Consider the following 14,377-nt stretch of genomic DNA (forward strand, 5'->3'; position numbering starts at 1 on the left):
AGCCACAGTTTGGGATAAAACAAAAAAATCTGGCGCAGCGAACCATTTTGGACAAGTTTTTACCGATTTCCAAAAAAGTATCCGCGCTCGATGAGGCTTAAATTTTTCGATCACCGAACTTTGTTTTGGTCACCAAATCGTCAATTTCTGTCCGAATTGGCTCATTTTTTGTGGGCATGCTCCACTTGAGCCACAGTTTGGGATAAAACAAAAAAATCTGGCACAGCGAACCATTTTGGACAAGTTTTTACCCATTTCCAAAAAAGTATCCGCGCTCGATGAGGCTTAACTTTTTCGATCACCGAACATTGTTTTGGTCACCAAATCGTCAATTTTAGTCCGAATTGGCTCATTTTTTGTGGGCATGCTCCACTTGAGCCACAGTTTGGGATAAAACAAAAAAATCTGGCGCAGCGAACCATTTTGGACAAGTTTTTACCGATTTCCAAAAAAGTATCCGCGCTCGATGAGGCTTAACTTTTTCGATCACCGAACTTTGTTCTGATCACCAAATCGTCAATTTTAGTCCGAATTGGCTTATTTTTTGTGGGCACGCTCCACTTGAGCCATAGTTTGGGATAAAATAAAAAAATTGGGCACAGCGAACCATTTTGGACAAGTTTTTACCGATTTCCAAAAAAGTATCCGCGCTCGATGAGGCTTAACTTTTTCGATCACCGAACTTTGTTTTGGTCACCAAATCGTCAATTTCTGTCCGAATTGGCTCATTTTTTGTGGGCATGCTCCACTTGAGCCATAGTTTGGGATAAAACAAAAAAATCTGGCACAGCGAACCATTTTGGACAATTTTTTACCCATTTCCAAAAAAGTATCCGCGCTCGATGAGGCTTAACTTTTTCGATCACCGAACTTTGTTTTGGTCACCAAATCGTCAATTTTAGTCCGAATTGGCTCATTTTTTGTGGGCATGCTCCACTTGAGCCACAATTTGGGATAAAACAAAAAAATCTGGCGCAGCGAACCATTTTGGACAAGTTTTTACCGATTTCCAAAAAAGTATCCGCGCTCGATGAGGCTTAACTTTTTCGATCACCGAACTTTGTTTTGATCACCAAATCGTCAATTTTAGTCCGAATTGGCTCATTTTTTGTGGGCACGCTCCACTTGAGCCGTAGTTTGGGATAAAATAAAAAAAATTGGGCACAGCGAACCGTTTTGGTCAAGTTTTTACCGATTTCCAAAAAAGTATCCGCGCTCGATGAGGCTTAACTTTTTCGATCACCGAACTTTGTTTTGGTCACCAAATCGTCAATTTTAGTCCGAATTGGCTCATTTTTTGTGGGCATGCTCCACTTGAGCCACAGTTTGGGATAAAACAAAAAAATCTGGCACAGCGAACCATTTTGGACAAGTTTTTACCGATTTCCAAAAAAGTATCCGCGCTCGATGAGGCTTAATTTTTTCGATCACCGAACTTTGTTTTGATCACCAAATCGTCAATTTTAGTCCGAATTGGCTCATTTTTTGTGGGCACGCTCCACTTGAGCCATAGTTTGGGATAAAATAAAAAAAATTTGGCACAGCGAACCGTTTTGGTCAAGTTTTTACCGATTTCCAAAAAAGTATCCGCGCTCGATGAGGCTTAACTTTTTTGATCACCGAACTTTGTTTTGATCACTAAATCGTCAATTTTAGTCCGAATTGGCTCATTTTTTGTGGGCATGCTCCACTTGAGCCACAGTTTGGGATAAAACAAAAAAATCTGGCACAGCGAACCATTTTGGACAAGTTTTTACCGATTTCCAAAAAAGTATCCGCGCTCGATGAGGCTTAACTTTTTCGATCACCGAACTTTGTTTTGGTCACCAAATCGTCAATTTTAGTCCGAATTGGCTCATTTTTTGTGGGCATGCTCCACTTGAGCCACAGTTTGGGATAAAACAAAAAAATCTGGCACAGCGAACCATTTTGGACAAGTTTTTACCGATTTCCAAAAAAGTATCCGCGCTCGATGAGGCTTAACTTTTTCGATCACCGAACTTTGTTTTGGTCACCAAACCGTCAATTTCTGTCCGAATTGGCTCATTTTTTGTGGGCATGCTCCACTTGAGCCATAGTTTGGGATAAAACAAAAAAATCTGGCACAGCGAACCATTTTGGACAAGTTTTTACCCATTTCCAAAAAAGTATCCGCGCTCGATGAGGCTTAACTTTTTCGATCACCGAACTTTGTTTTGGTCACCAAATTGTCAATATTAGTCCGAATTGGCTCATTTTTTGTGGGCATGCTCCACTTGAGCCACAGTTTGGGATAAAACAAAAAAATCTGGCACAGCGAACCATTTTGGACAAGTTTTTACCCATTTCCAAAAAAGTATCCGCGCTCGATGAGGCTTAACTTTTTCGATCACCGAACTTTGTTTTGATCACCAAATCGTCAATTTTAGTCCGAATTGGCTCATTTTTTGTGGGCATGCTCCACTTGAGCCACAGTTTGGGATAAAACAAAAAAATCTGGCACAGCGAACCATTTTGGACAAGTTTTTACCGATTTCCAAAAAAGTATCCGCGCTCGATGAGGCTTAACTTTTTCGATCACCGAACTTTGTTTTGGTCACCAAATCGTCAATTTTAGTCCGAATTGGCTCATTTTTTGTGGGCATGCTCCACTTGAGCCACAGTTTGGGATAAAACAAAAAAATCTGGCACAGCGAACCATTTTGGACAAGTTTTTACCGATTTCCAAAAAAGTATCCGCGCTCGATGAGGCTTAACTTTTTCGATCACCGAACTTTGTTTTGGTCACCAAATCGTCAATTTCTGTCCGAATTGGCTCATTTTTTGTGGGCATGCTCCACTTGAGCCATAGTTTGGGATAAAACAAAAAAATCTGGCACAGCGAACCATTTTGGACAAGTTTTTACCCATTTCCAAAAAAGTATCCGCGCTCGATGAGGCTTAACTTTTTCGATCACCGAACTTTGTTTTGGTCACCAAATCGTCAATATTAGTCCGAATTGGCTCATTTTTTGTGGGCATGCTCCACTTGAGCCACAGTTTGGGATAAAACAAAAAAAATCTGGCGCAGCGAACCATTTTGGACAAGTTTTTACCCATTTCCAAAAAAGTATCCGCGCTCGATGAGGCTTAACTTTTTCGATCACCGAACCTTGTTTTGGTCACCAAATCGTCAATTTTAGTCCGAATTGGCTCATTTTTTTGTGGGCATGCTCCACTTGAGCCACAGTTTGGGATAAAACAAAAAAATCTGGCACAGCGAACCATTTTGGACAAGTTTTTACCCATTTCCAAAAAAGTATCCGCGCTCGATGAGGCTTAACTTTTTCGATCACCGAACTTTGTTTTAATCACCAAATCGTCAATTTTAGTCCGAATTGGCTCATTTTTTGTGGGCACGCTCCACTTGAGCCATAGTTTGGGATAAAATAAAAAATTGGGCACAGCGAACCGTTTTGGTCAAGTTTTTACCGATTTCCAAAAAAGTATCCGCGCTCGATGAGGCTTAACTTTTTCGATCACCGAACTTTGTTTTGGTCACCAAATCGTCAATTTTAGTCCGAATTGGCTCATTTTTTGTGGGCATGCTCCACTTGAGCCACAGTTTGGGATAAAACAAAAAAATCTGGCGCAGCGAACCATTTTGGACAAGTTTTTACCGATTTCCAAAAAAGTATCCGCGCTCGATGAGGCTTAACTTTTTCGATCACCGAACTTTGTTTTGGTCACCAAATCGTCAATTTTTGTCCGAATTGGCACATTTTTTGTGGGCATGCTCCACTTGAGCCATAGTTTTGGATAAAACAAAAAAATCTGGCACAGCGAACCATTTTGGACAAGTTTTTACCCATTTCCAAAAAAGTATCCGCGCTCGATGAGGCTTAACTTTTTCGATCACCGAACTTTGTTTTGGTCACCAAATCGGCAATTTTAGTTCGAATCGGCTCATTTTTTGTGGGCATGCTCCACTTGAGCCACAGTTTGGGATAAAACAAAAAAACCTGGCGCAGCGAACCATTTTGGACAATTTTTTACCGATTTCCAAAAAAGTATCCGCGCTCGATGAGGCTTAACTTTTTCGATCACCGAACTTTGTTTTGGTCACCAAATCGTCAATTTCTGTCCGAATTGGCTCATTTGTTGTGGGCATGCTCCACTTAAGCCACCATTTGGGATAAAACAAAAAAATCTGGCACAGCGAACCATTTTGGACAAGTTTTTACCCATTTCCAAAAAAGTATCCGCGCTCGATGAGGCTTAACTTTTTCGATCACCGAACTTTGTTTTGGTCACCAAATCGTCAATTTTAGTCCGAATTGGCTCATTTTTTGTGGGCATGCTCCACTTGAGCCACAGTTTGGGATAAAACAAAAAAATCTGGCGCAGCGAACCATTTTGGACAAGTTTTTACCGATTTCCAAAAAAGTATCCGCGCTCGATGAGGCTTAACTTTTTCGATCACCGAACTTTGTTTTGGTCACCAAATCGTCAATTTCTGTCCGAATTGGCTCATTTTTTGTGGGCATGCTCCACTTGAGCCATAGTTTGGGATAAAACAAAAAAATCTGGCACAGCGAACCATTTTGGACAAGTTTTCACCCATTTCCAAAAAAGTATCCGCGCTCGATGAGGCTTAACTTTTTCGATCACCGAACTTTGTTTTGGTCACCAAATCGTCAATTTTAGTCCGAATTGGCTCATTTTTTGTGGGCATGCTCCACTTGAGCCACAGTTTGGGATAAAACAAAAAAATCTGGCGCAGCGAACCATTTTGGACAAGTTTTTTCCGATTTCCAAAAAAGTATCCGCGCTCGATGAGGCTTAACTTTTTCGATCACCGAACTTTGTTTTGGTCACCAAATCGTCAATTTCTGTCCGAATTGGCTCATTTTTTGTGGGCATGCTCCACTTGAGCCATAGTTTGGATAAAACAAAAAAATCTGGCACAGCGAACCATTTTGGACAAGTTTTTACCCATTTCCAAAAAAGTATCCGCGCTCGATGAGGCTTAACTTTTTCGATCACTGAACTTTGTTTTGGTCACCAAATCGTCAATTTTAGTCCGAATTGGCTCAATTTTTGTGGGCATGCTCCACTTGAGCCACAGTTTGGGATAAAACAAAAAAATCTGGCGCAGCGAACCATTTTGGACAAGTTTTACCAATTTCCAAAAAAGTATCCGCGCTCGATGAGGCTTAACTTTTTCGATCACCGAACCTTGTTTTGGTCACCAAATTGTCAATTTTAGTCCGAATTGGCTCATTTTTTGTGGGCATGCTCCACTTGAGCCACAGTTTGGGATAAAACAAAAAAATCTGGCACAGCGAACCATTTTGGACAAGTTTTTACCCATTTCCAAAAAAGTATCCGCGCTCGATCAGGCTTAACTTTTTCGATCACCGAACTTTGTTTTGGTCACCAAATCGTCAATTTTAGTCCGAATTGGCTCATTTTTTGTGGGCATGCTCCACTTGAGCCACAGTTTGGGATAAAACAAAAAAATCTGGCACAGCGAACCGTTTTGGACAAGTTTTTACCCATTTCCAAAAAAGTATCCGCGCTCGATGAGGCTTAACTTTTTCGATCACCGAACTTTGTTTTGGTCACCAAATCGTCAATTTTAGTCCGAATTGGCTCATTTTTTGTGGGCATGCTCCACTTGAGCCACAGTTTGGGATAAAACAAAAAAATCTGGCGCAGCGAACCATTTTGGACAAGTTTTTACCGATTTCCAAAAAAGTATCCGCGCTCGATGAGGCTTAACTTTTTCGATCACCGAACTTTGTTTTGGTCACCAAATCGTCAATTTCTGTCCGAATTGGCTCATTTTTTGTGGGCATGCTCCACTTGAGCCATAGTTTGGGATAAACCAAAAAAATCTGGCACAGCGAACCATTTTGGACAAGTTTTTACCCATTTCCAAAAAAGTATCCGCGCTCGATGAGGCTTAACTTTTTCGATCACTGAACTTTGTTTTGGTCACCAAATCGTCAATTTTAGTCCGAATTGGCTCAATTTTTGTGGGCATGCTCCACTTGAGCCACAGTTTGGGATAAAACAAAAAAATCTGGCGCAGCGAACCATTTTGGACAAGTTTTTACCAATTTCCAAAAAAGTATCCGCGCTCGATGAGGCTTAACTTTTTCGATCACCGAACCTTGTTTTGGTCACCAAATTGTCAATTTTAGTCCGAATTGGCTCATTTTTTGTGGGCATGCTCCACTTGAGCCACAGTTTGGGATAAAACAAAAAAATCTGGCACAGCGAACCATTTTCGACAAGTTTTTACCCATTTCCAAAAAAGTATCCGCGCTCGATCAGGCTTAACTTTTTCGATCACCGAACTTTGTTTTGGTCACCAAATCGTCAATTTTAGTCCGAATTGGCTCATTTTTTGTGGGCATGCTCCACTTGAGCCACAGTTTGGGATAAAACAAAAAAATCTGGCACAGCGAACCATTTTGGTCAAGTTTTTACCCATTTCCAAAAAAGTATCCGCGCTCGATGAGGCTTAACTTTTTCGATCACCGAACATTGTTTTGGTCACCAAATCGTCAATTTTAGTCCAAATTGGCTCATTTTTTGTAGGCATGCTCCACCTGAGCCACAGTTTGGGATAAAACAAAAAAATCTGGCGCAGCGAACCATTTTGGACAAGTTTTTACCGATTTCCAAAAAAGTATCCGCGCTCGATCAGTCTTAACTTTTTCGATCACCGAACTTTGTTTTGGTCACCAAATCGTCAATTTTAGTCCGAATTGGCTCATTTTTTGTGGGCATGCTCCACTTGAGCCACAGTTTGGGATAAAACAAAAAATCTGGCGCAGCGAACCATTTTGGACAAGTTTTTACCGATTTCCAAAAAAGTATCCGCGCTCGATGAGGCTTAACTTTTTCGATCACCGAACATTGTTTTGGTCACCAAATCGTCAATTTTAGTCCAAATTGGCTCATTTTTTGTAGGCATGCTCCACCTGAGCCACAGTTTGGGATAAAACAAAAAAATCTGGCGCAGCGAACCATTTTGGACAAGTTTTTACCGATTTCCAAAAAAGTATCCGCGCTCGATCAGGCTTAACTTTTTCGATCACCGAACTTTGTTTTGGTCACCAAATCGTCAATTTTAGTCCGAATTGGCTCATTTTTTGTGGGCATGCTCCATGCTCCACTTGAGCCACAGTTTGGTATAAAACAAAAAAATCTGGCGCAGCGAACCATTTTGGACAAGTTTTTACCGATTTCCAAAAAAGTATCCGCGCTCGATGAGGCTTAACTTTTTCGATCACCGAACTTTTTTTGGTCACCAAATCGTCAATTTTAGTCCGAATTGGCTCATTTTTTGTGGGCATGCTCCACTTGAGCCACAGTTTGGGATAAAACAAAAAAATCTGGCACAGCGAACCATTTTGGACAAGTTTTTACCCATTTCCAAAAAAGTATCCGCGCTCGATGAGGCTTAACTTTTTTGATCACCGAACATTGTTTTGGTCACCAAATCGTCAATTTTAGTCCGAATTGGCTCATTTTTTGTGGGCATGCTCCACCTGAGCCACAGTTTGGGATAAAACAAAAAAATCTGGCGCAGCGAACCATTTTGGACAAGTTTTTACCGATTTCCAAAAAAGTATCCGCGCTCGATGAGGCTTAACTTTTTCGATCACCGAACATTGTTTTGGTCACCAAATCGTCAATTTTAGTCCGAATTGGCTCATTTTTTGTGGGCATGCTCCACCTGAGCCACAGTTTGGGATAAAACAAAAAAATCTGGCGCAGCGAACCATTTTGGACAAGTTTTTACCGATTTCCAAAAAAGTATCCGCGCTCGATGAGGCTTAACTTTATCGATCACCGAACTTTGTTTTGGTCACCAAATCGTCAATTTTAGTCCGAATTGGCTCATTTTTTGTGGGCATGCTCCACTTGAGCCACAGTTTGGGATAAAACAAAAAAATCTGGCGCAGCGAACCATTTTGGACAAGTTTTTACCGATTTCCAAAAAAGTATCCGCGCTCGATGAGGCTTAACTTTTTCGATCACCGAACTTTGTTTTGATCACCAAATCGTCAATTTTAGTCCGAATTGGCTCATTTTTTGTGGGCATGCTCCACTTGAGCCATAGTTTGGGATAAAACAAAAAAATCTGGCACAGCGAACCATTTTGGACAAGTTTTTACCCATTTCCAAAAAAGTATCCGCGCTCGATGAGGCTTAACTTTTTCGATCACCGAACTTTGTTTTTGTCACCAAATCGTCAATTTTAGTCCGAATTGGCTCATTTTTTTGTGGGCATGCTCCACTTGAGCCACATTTTGGGATAAAACAAAAAAATCTGGCGCAGCGAACCATTTTGGACAAGTTTTTACCGATTTCCAAAAAAGTATCCGCGCTCGATGAGGCTTAACTTTTTTTTTCGATCACCGAACTTTGTTTTGGTCACCAAATCGTCAATTTTAGTCCGAATTGGCTCATTTTTTGTGGGCATGCTCCACCTGAGCCACAGTTTGGGATAAAACAAAAAAATCTGGCACAGCGAACCATTTTGGACAAGTTTTTACCCATTTCCAAAAAAGTATCCGCGCTCGATGAGGCTTAACTTTTTCGATCACCGAACTTTGTTTTGGTCACCAAATCGTCAATTTTAGTCCGAATTGGCTCATTTTTTGTGGGCATGCTCCACTTGAGCCACAGTTTGGGATAAAACAAAAAAATCTGGCACAACGAACCATTTTGTACAAGTTTTTACCCATTTCCAAAAAAGTATCCGCGCTCGATGAGGCTTAACTTTTTTGATCACCGAACATTGTTTTGGTCACCAAATCGTCAATTTTAGTCCGAATTGGCTCATTTTTTGTGGGCATGCTCCACCTGAGCCACAGTTTGGGATAAAACAAAAAAATCTGGCGCAGCGAACCATTTTGGACAAGTTTTTACCGATTTCCAAAAAAGTGTCCGCGCTCGATGAGGCTTAACTTTTTCGATCACCGAACTTTGTTTTGGTCACCAAATCGTCAATTTTAGTCCGAATTGGCTCATTTTTTGTGGGCATGCTCCACTTGAGCCACAGTTTGGGATAAAACAAAAAAATCTGGCGCAGCGAACCATTTTGGACAAGTTTTTATCGATTTCCAAAAAAGTATCCGCGCTCGATGAGGCTTAACTTTTTCGATCACCGAACTTTGTTTTGATCACCAAATCGTCAATTTTAGTCCGAATTGGCTCATTTTTTGTGGGCATGCTCCACTTGAGCCATAGTTTGGTATAAAACAAAAAAATCTGGCACAGCGAACCATTTTGGACAAGTTTTTACCCATTTCCAAAAAAGTATCCGCGCTCGATGAGGCTTAACTTTTTCGATCACCGAACTTTGTTTTTGTCACCAAATCGTCAATTTTAGTCCGAATTGGCTCATTTTTTTGTGGGCATGCTCCACTTGAGCCACAGTTTGGGATAAAACAAAAAAATCTGGCGCATCGAACCATTTTGGACAAGTTTTTACCGATTTCCAAAAAAGTATCCGCGCTCGATGAGGCTTAACTTTTTCGATCACCGAACTTTGTTTTGGTCACCAAATCGTCAATTTCTGTCCAAATTGGCTCATTTTTTGTGGGCATGCTCCACTTGAGCCATAGTTTGGGATAAAAAAAAAATCTGGCACAGCGAACCATTTTGGACAAGTTTTTACCCATTTCCAAAAAAGTATCCGCGCTCGATGAGGCTTAACTTTTTCGATCACCGAGGCTTTTTGAGGCTCTAAAAAGTGTAAATATCGAATAAAAGTACTCTATGAGGTTTGAATACTCAAAAGAAAAAGCCTACAACACCTGGTGTTCCCAAGCGGTCACCCATCCAAGTACTAACCAGGCCCAATGTTGCTTAACTTCGGTGATCGGACGAGAACCGGTGCATTCAACATGGTATGGTCGTAGGCATTTGCGTGAGCGGGAGCGAATTTATATACAACAGTATTGTATTGTAGTCTTATATTCATATATAGGATTACTTTAACTGGCCGCCTTGCGGTTTGCAAAATAGTCACTTAATACATGCAATTTTAGCCACGGTTGTGTTATAATTTATGCAATTCGTAGCCAAACAGTGTATTATGACAAAAGCGCAAACTTTTTGCTTCCAACCATCCACAATACAGTGGAACGGCAGCAAAACAAAGCACAGATAGATTGGGTACGGGGAACCTGTATAACCGGACATTGAACCGGAAGCATGACTTCAGTGGGTTTAGGCCGGTAATTGGGAAAATCAGTGGCGAATTGCTTTTAGCCTAATTGTTGTGATAAACTTATTAAATAGGTAAGTATCAACTCTATTTGATAAGTTTTATTCGAATGCGCTCTGCGTTAGCGGAGTGCAGCCTAAAGAATGGAACTGAGCGATTTGCATTAAGTTAAAAGTTAGTTTAATAAAGGGAAATTATACAATTAGTATTGATGTTTCCGAGACAGTTCCAAATATCAAATATACAGTATACGCAAGCAGGGGAACTATTAGAATGGCCTTTACAAGTATATGGGGTGTGTTTGGAGCAATGGTTTTTGCTGAAATTGTCATTTACAAAAAGTATCCGCGCTCGATGAGGCTTAACTTTTTCGATCACCGAACTTTGTTTTGATCACCAAATCGTCAATTTTAGTCCGAATTGGCTCATTTTTTGTGAGCACGCTCCACTTGAGCCATAGTTTGGGATAAAATAAAAAAATCTGGCACAGCGAACCATTTTGGACAAGTTTTTTCACCCATTTCCAAAAAAGTATCCGCGCTCGATGAGGCTTAACTTTTTCGATCACCGAACTTTGTTTTGGTCACCAAATCGTCAATTTTAGTCCGAATTGGCTCATTTTTTGTGGGCATGCTCCACTTGAGCCACAGTTTGGGATAAAACAAAAAAATCTGGCACAGCGAACCATTTTGGACAAGTTTTTACCCATTTCCAAAAAAGTATCCGCGCTCGATGAGGCTTAACTTTTTCGATCACCGAACTTTGTTTTGGTCACCAAATCGTCAATTTTAGTCCGAATTGGCTCATTTTTTGTGGGCATGCTCCACTTGAGCCACAGTTTGGGATAAAACAAAAAAATCTGGCACAGCGAACCATTTTGGACAAGTTTTTACCCATTTCCAAAAAAGTATCCGCGCTCGATGAGGCTTAACTTTTTCGATCACCGAACATTGTTTTGGTCACCAAATCGTCAATTTTAGTCCGAATTGGCTCATTTTTTGTGGGCATGCTCCACTTGAGCCATAGTTTGGGATACAGCGAAAAAATCTGGCACAGCGAACCATTTTGAACAAGTTTTTACCCATTTCCAAAAAAGTATCCGCGCTCGATGAGGCTTAACTTTTTCGATCACCGAACTTTGTTTTGATCACCAAATCGTCAATTTTAGTCCGAATTGGCTCATTTTTTGTGGGCATGCTCCACTTGAGCCATAGTTTGGGATAAAATAAAAAAAATTGGGCACAGCGAACCGTTTTGGTCAAGTTTTTACCGATTTCCAAAAAAGTATCCGCGCTCGATGAGGCTTAACTTTTTCGATCACCGAACTTTGTTTTGGTCACTAAATCGTCAATTTTAGTCCGAATTGGCTCATTTTTTGTGGGCATGCTCCACTTGAGCCACAGTTTGGGATAAAACAAAAAAATCTGGCACAGCGAACCATTTTGGACAAGTTTTTACCCATTTCCAAAAAAGTATCCGCGCTCGATGATGCTTAACTTTTTCGATCACCGAACTTTGTTTTGGTCACCAAATCGTCAATTTTAGTCCGAATTGGCTCATTTTTTGTGGGCATGCTCCACTTGAGCCATAGTTTGGGATAAAACAAAAAAATCTGGCACAGCGAACCATTTTGGACAAGTTTTTACCATTTCCAAAAAAGTATCCGCGCTCGATGAGGCTTAACTTTTTCGATCACCGAACTTTGTTTTGATCACCAAATCGTCAATTTTAGTCCGAATTGGCTCATTTTTTTGTGGGCATGCTCCACTTGAGCCATAGTTTGGGATAAAACGAAAAAATCTGGCACAGCGAACCATTTTGAACAAGTTTTTACCCATTTCCAAAAAAGTATCCGCGCTCGATGAGGCTTAACTTTTTCGATCACCGAACTTTGTTTTGATCACCAAATCGTCAATTTTAGTCCGAATTGGCTCATTTTTTGTGGGCATGCTCCACTTGAGCCACAGTTTGGGATAAAACAAAAAAATCTGGCACAGCGAACCATTTTGGACAAGTTTTTACCCATTTCCAAAAAAGTATCCGCGCTCGATGAGGCTTAACTTTTTCGATCACCGAACTTTGTTTTGGTCACCAAATCGTCAATTTTAGTCCGAATTGGCTCATTTTTTGTGGGCATGCTCCACTTGAGCCATAGTTTGGGATACAGCGAAAAAATCTGGCACAGCGAACCATTTTGAACAAGTTTTTACCCATTTCCAAAAAAGTATCCGCGCTCGATGAGGCTTAACTTTTTCGATCACCGAACTTTGTTTTGATCACCAAATCGTCAATTTTAGTCCGAATTGGCTCATTTTTTGTGGGCATGCTCCACTTGAGCCATAGTTTGGGATAAAATAAAAAAAATTGGGCACAGCGAACCGTTTTGGTCAAGTTTTTACCGATTTCCAAAAAAGTATCCGCGCTCGATGAGGCTTAACTTTTTCGATCACCGAACTTTGTTTTGGTCACTAAATCGTCAATTTTAGTCCGAATTGGCTCATTTTTTGTGGGCATGCTCCACTTGAGCCACAGTTTGGGATAAAACAAAAAAATCTGGCACAGCGAACCATTTTGGACAAGTTTTTACCCATTTCCAAAAAAGTATCCGCGCTCGATGATGCTTAACTTTTTCGATCACCGAACTTTGTTTTGGTCACCAAATCGTCAATTTTAGTCCGAATTGGCTCATTTTTTGTGGGCATGCTCCACTTGAGCCATAGTTTGGGATAAAACAAAAAAATCTGGCACAGCGAACCATTTTGGACAAGTTTTTACCCATTTCCAAAAAAGTATCCGCGCTCGATGAGGCTTAACTTTTTCGATCACCGAACTTTGTTTTGATCACCAAATCGTCAATTTTAGTCCGAATTGGCTCATTTTTTTGTGGGCATGCTCCACTTGAGCCATAGTTTGGGATAAAACGAAAAAATCTGGCACAGCGAACCATTTTGAACAAGTTTTTACCCATTTCCAAAAAAGTATCCGCGCTCGATGAGGCTTAACTTTTTCGATCACCGAACTTTGTTTTGATCACCAAATCGTCAATTTTAGTCCGAATTGGCTCATTTTTTGTGGGCATGCTCCACTTGAGCCATAGTTTGGGATAAAATAAAAAAAATTGGGCACAGCGAACCGTTTTGGTCAAGTTTTTACCGATTTCCAAAAAAGTATCCGCGCTCGATGAGGCTTAACTTTTTCGATCACCGAACTTTGTTTTGGTCACCAAATCGTCAATTTTAGTCCGAATTGGCTCATTTTTTTGTGGGCATGCTCCACTTGAGCCATAGTTTGGGATAAAACAAAAAAATCTAGCACAGCGAACCATTTTGGACAAGTTTTTACCCATTTCCAAAAAAGTATCCGCGCTCGATGCGGCTTAACTTTTTCGATCACCGAACTTTGTTTTGATCACCAAATCGTCAATTTTAGTCCGAATTGGCTCATTTTTTGTGGGCATGCTCCACTTGAGCCATAGTTTGGGATAAAACAAAAAAATCTGGCACAGCGAACCATTTTGGACAAGTTTTTACCCATTTCCAAAAAAGTATCCGCGCTCGATGAGGCTTGACTTTTTCGATCACCGAACTTTGTTTTTGTCACCAAATCGTCAATTTTAGTCCGAATTGGCTCATTTTTTGTGGGCATGCTTCACTTGAGCCATAGTTTGGGATAAAAAAAAATCTGGCACAGCGAACCATTTTGGACAAGTTTTTACCCATTTCCAAAAAAGTATCCGCGCTCGATGAGGCTTAACTTTTTCGATCACCGAGGCTTTTTGAGGCTCTAAAAAGTGTAAATATCGAATAAAAGTACTCTATGAGGTTTGAATACTCAAAAGAAAAAGCCTACAACACCTGGTGTTCCCAAGCGGTCACCCATCCAAGTACTAACCAGGCCCAATGTTGCTTAACTTCGGTGATCGGACGAGAACCGGTGCATTCAACATGGTATGGTCGTAGGCATTTGCGTGAGCGGGAGCGAATTTATATACAACAGTATTGTATTGTAGTCTTATATTCATATATAGGATTACTTTAACTGGCCGCCTTGCGGTTTGCAAAATAGTCACTTAATACATGCAATTTTAGCCACGGTTGTGTTATAATTTATGCAATTCGTAGCCAAACAGTGTATTATGACAAAAGCGCAAACTTTTTGCTTCCA

The 14,377-nt window shown here is 40.6% G+C and overlaps 2 non-coding genes across 2 annotated transcripts; both read right to left on the reverse strand.

Moving 5' to 3' along the window:
- Positions 1-9,788: 9,788 nt before the first annotated feature.
- LOC142346864 (5S ribosomal RNA) lies at positions 9,789-9,907 on the reverse strand. The gene has a single exon (XR_012759902.1). It is a non-coding gene; the product is annotated as a 5S ribosomal RNA (ribosomal RNA).
- Positions 9,908-14,055: 4,148 nt separating this feature from the next.
- LOC142346865 (5S ribosomal RNA) lies at positions 14,056-14,174 on the reverse strand. Its single transcript, XR_012759903.1, has one exon. It is a non-coding gene; the product is annotated as a 5S ribosomal RNA (ribosomal RNA).
- Between the last annotated feature and the right edge of the window lie 203 nt (positions 14,175-14,377).

Source organism: Convolutriloba macropyga, chromosome 9 (assembly GCF_964194025.1).
Source record: "Convolutriloba macropyga chromosome 9, txConMacr16.3, whole genome shotgun sequence".
Taxonomy (NCBI): Eukaryota; Metazoa; Xenacoelomorpha; order Acoela; family Convolutidae; genus Convolutriloba; species Convolutriloba macropyga.